Here is a 4,470-nt window from a genome sequence, read left to right as displayed (position 1 = left end):
AAAAAAAAAAAAAAAAAAAAAAAAGGCAGCTCTGCTTTGTCTGTTGCTTCTGTTTGAGAACTCTCATAAATCTTGCCCAGAAAGCAACTTGGGCTTAAGGAGATCTAGCCAGCAAAGCTCTGGGAAGCAACTGCAATGTCTCTTGCTATGGATATTCTCTTCTTTCTGCCCCCTTAGTCCCCACTGCCCCCTCCACCCCGACCTTCTGACGTTATGCTGTGAAAAGCCCCACACCCTTTCCCACCCCACCAGGAATCTGAGTGAATTCAAGCTGTAAGCTAAAGGTAGTTAAAGTTGCTTATCAAAAAGCCTCACCTCGTGCTGAGTGAGTCCAAATATTATACTAGTTGTGTTTTTCAGTCCAGCCATAACCCTTCTCTAACACTCCCCCCGTTGGCTCGCCTCTCCCCCTCCCCCCGTGGAAGGGGTGGGATGGGAACCTTGCTCGACTTCATTGTTCCAAATGTAAGAGCTATTTGCCCCAAAGTGTCTTCGCTGTCTTTCATAGCTAATTATAATAACTGTCAGATGTCTGGAAAGTCTGGGCTGCCCTTGCTGGCGGAGTTAAAGTTTGCCTTTATTTTTTCCCCTTGGGGACAGATCAGGCCTGATTAGACACAGAGTACAAATAAAAGTGAACAACATACGTGTGTAGGGCTTTTTGTCTTTGTTTTTCTTTATGAACAAAGCAGCATGCTGGCTATGTCAGGAAGCAGTGTGGCATGCAGCCTGCGTGCAGGCACTGCCTTGGAGGATAACTCTTGGGGTTTTTTCCCTTCTTTTTTTTTTTTTTTTCTTTATTGGAGCGTACAAGAAATATTTCTGAATTCGATTAGCACTTTAGATACTTGTCCATCTCGTAAGAAGTAACCATCGATTTAGTGCATGTAACATTGACAATTTTAAGAGATTTGCTTTTCTGTGTGAAAATAAAAATAAATAGAGCCTGTACTCACAGTTTGATGTGCTGTGCAGGTCACTGTCTCCTTCTGCAGAGACAAGGAGGGTCGGAGGATGTCAAGGGTGCAGAATCCCAGTTTAATTCAGGAGAAATGTACAAATGTGCTTCCTGAAGTCGCCTGGAAGTCAGCCACTTGTGCTCAGACATCCCATTGCTGCTCTGCACGCTATACTATCTGCAGTTCTGAATTGAACTAAATACTGCCCATGTGAAAGACAGGGGAAACACAGTCATGTGGGACACACAAATCCACTCTATTGGCTCCGAAGGCACAACTTCAGCATTCTTGCATTTCCACCATTGGTTAACAGTTCAAGCTGAAAGAGTCTAGGTCCTCCTAGTGAGTCCGTTTTCCCTTTATGTGTGGAAGAATGACTGTAGGATTTTACAGTGACAGGATTAGTTAAGAAAGGGACTGAAGTCATCCCTTTGACTGAAGCTGGTGGGTGGGGATTGGAAGCTGTGCTTTTCTCAAGTCGACGTTTTTCCTTTTTCTGCCTGCGTTCTGTGTGTCAGGAAATGCTTGTAGTTACTTGGGTAGCACAGAGAAACTGAAGTGACTTTCTTCAGGTTCAGGGATGGGGACTTGACTTTTAGAGTAACATAGTGTTAAAGACTGTACAATGATTTTTATGGCAATAACTCTGCTCTGGCTGACTGAAGTGTGGTTAATTTATCTTTTCTAGAATTTTTTAAGCCCAGAAAGGGCTATATCAGGAACTTGAGTTTTTGCATCACATAAACCAGACAAGTGAATCCAGCAGTTTTTCAAAGCCTACACTAATAATTCAAGTGACAACAGAAAATAGATTTTACAGAACTATTGTATCTCTGGGGAATATTATGATGTCATAATATTATTTTGAAAGAAGCAACAAATTCTGTGAAATCTATAATTACTGGTATTTGGTCATTTTGAGAATAATGAAACTCTAAAGATTAAATAGGAGGGAAGAAGATTGACTATTCCCTATTTTGGTGTTCTGTCATTTGCCCGATTTAGTTATGCCAGTGTGAGCAGTAATTTGAAACGGTACTCAGTCATGTGTGACATACTTCTCCAATTAACCCTTATTAAAAAGACCTTCCCCAAATCCCACATACATGTTTTTCTAGAACCAGAGAAAGTAGAGGTATGACAGATTTGTCAGGGTTTGTGTCTGTCTTCCTCTCTGGGCAGGTTTATTTCTTCCTCTGTATTTCCAGGGCTTTGTCTAGTGTAGCTCTAAATACCCTGAAGTTGTAGCTCCTGTTGGACTGTTGAATTTAGGGCCTAATTTAGCAGTTGAAGTGCTTAACTATACTTGGAAATTTACCAGAATAATTATTCTGGAAAAGTAAATTCATTATATGCCTGTGGTCTATGCAAGGCCAAGCAAAGACAGACTGCACTGCTAGCGTTTGTACTATGTACAAGCTCCTATTCAGCAGCTTACGCCTGGCTCTGGCTGTCAGGACATCTTTTTGTTTCTACCAGTCAAGCTTGTTCAGACCACCTTAAAACAATGCTTCTTCCTCTTTAGAGTTCACCCTCTTAAGCTATTTATAGACTTTTATCATCACCTCACTGACCACCCTTGTCATCACTTAGCTGAACACCATATTCCAGGTGTAGCTGCATAAGATATGGGAACGTTCCTCTGTAGCCTGTGACCTGGTATCGATGCAGCAAATCAATATGTGTTTGCTCGATATGTGAGCAGGAAAAATATACGCCTTAAAAATATACTTACACACCTGACAAACAGGATTTCAAAGAAAATTAATACACTATATGTTCTACTCTGAGTTAAGAAGGAGGCCTTCTAAGGCCTTCATTGCTCCTAAGTCCTAAAAAGATGCAAAGTGTTTGTATTTCTTTAGCAGGCTCACTTAAAAATAATGTTTAGTAATAATATCTAAAAGGTGGGCTTTGGTTTTGTTGTTGTTTGGTTAATTTTCTTGAAGAAAGGTAATTGTCTGGTTTGGATAAAATAAGGCTACAGCAGTAGCATCAAAACTTTCTCTCCTCACTCCAAAAATGTTTTTAACTCCACTGGGCTTTCCACATCTGGACTCCAGAACACTGAAGGGAGACAACTGAAAACCCTGGGAGACATTTTCTTTTTTTCACAGCGCTGGTGGTCTTCATAATTTTGGTTACTTTTTTTGTTGTTGTTTAATTCAATTAAACTGGAAGAAATACTAATAAAAGAAACCTTACTCCAGAGAGCAGTAAACTCTCTCATTTTAAGACCAGTACATGGTCTTGTCTTAAATACATCTTTTTCTTGAATGCAGTTTCTGATTTTAAAACGCTGAGAAGTTATTTAAAGAGAAGGAATAAACATCTGAGTTCATTTAGTATTGTTTAGCTCTTTCCTCAAACAATTTATGAGTGAATTTCAGGAAAATTTAGGGAATCTGGAGCAATGATTATTGACTTGCACTTTTTGAGCTATGAATCAAAGACTTAGGTGATGCAAGCAGATATTTTTGTGATTCTTACAGTAGTTTGGAGACCAAATTAATACTTAGCATCACTTTCCTCTGCCGAGAAAGAAGTAAATACATCTTTATAGGACATCTTATTTTCCATATCATTTCCATTGAAAAGAAATCAAAATGAAGACTTTGGTTACATCATGTTCACATAATAAACTGCTGCTTTCTCCATTATTGGTAACTAGAGAAGAATTCATAACTGTAAGAGACAAAGAATAAGAGCATCATAAAATTACCACAGTGTGGAAAATAAGATTACTTTGCAAATTCTGTTGTTGTGATGACGCCTAAGATGTGAGACAAGGTGTTGCTGTACACCCAGGGCTGTCAGAGTCTGGAGACTGTAATGTTACTGCTTTGTGGTCCTCTGTGAGTCCATCCATTGACAGAATAGACTTCTATTTCTGGTTTGGGGCTAGGGGTTTTGGGGGGTTGGGCTTTTTTTCCTGATCTAGCAAAGATTGTTAAAGACGCTTAACTCCTGCCTCATAGAGGTCCTGTTCCTAAGAATATTCACTGTCCTCAGGCCAGGAACTCTAGGAAAGAAAAGAGATGACTGAAGTAAGTTAGAAATGGTAGTCACTAAAATAGCTCTTTTTCATTCTTTGGAATTTTTAGAGAGCATATTGTCTGAGGGGAAGAAAGTAGGGTGGCCTTCATCCTCTCTTATGGGGTGCATTCCCAAACAACTTTACAAAACAGCTAGAGGTTTTTTCCTTGTGTAAATCTAAGATCAGTGACTATTTGGGAGGGAGGAGGAGATTTGTCCCTTGGCTTTTTTTAGCAATTCATGCCACATTTAGAATGGGAAAAAACAAAAGTAAATTTCTTTCAGAAACATAGAATAAAGGCACTTAGGCAGTTTGTGCGTTAATGTGTTGTACTATATAAATGGATATTTCTGAAAACATGTTAACTGTTTCCTTAGAAAATCAAATGCAATTCCATTGTGTGTATGATGTAGATTTCATGTTGCCCAGCACTTTTAAGCCTTACCATTTTTTCTTTCTGTGGAAATAATGGAA

General features: G+C 39.3%; 1 protein-coding gene across 11 annotated transcripts in view; it reads right to left on the bottom strand.

Annotated features, from left to right (window-relative positions):
• LOC113482599 overlaps positions 1-1,311 on the bottom strand; it is a 65,681-nt gene extending 64,370 nt beyond the window's left edge. For all 11 annotated transcript variants that reach the window (XR_003398877.1, XR_003398875.1, XR_003398874.1 and 8 more), the window contains exon 1: positions 957-1,311. The gene's annotated coding sequence lies outside the window, so the exon portion shown is untranslated. The remainder of the gene's footprint in view (positions 1-956) is intronic.
• Between the last annotated feature and the right edge of the window lie 3,159 nt (positions 1,312-4,470).

Source organism: Athene cunicularia (genome assembly GCF_003259725.1).
Source record: "Athene cunicularia isolate RWA chromosome 8 unlocalized genomic scaffold, athCun1 chr8_part1, whole genome shotgun sequence".
NCBI classification, from domain to species: domain Eukaryota; kingdom Metazoa; phylum Chordata; class Aves; order Strigiformes; family Strigidae; genus Athene; species Athene cunicularia.
The sequence above is the reverse complement of the archived record's forward strand: the minus strand, read 5'-3'. Positions and strand labels throughout refer to the sequence as shown.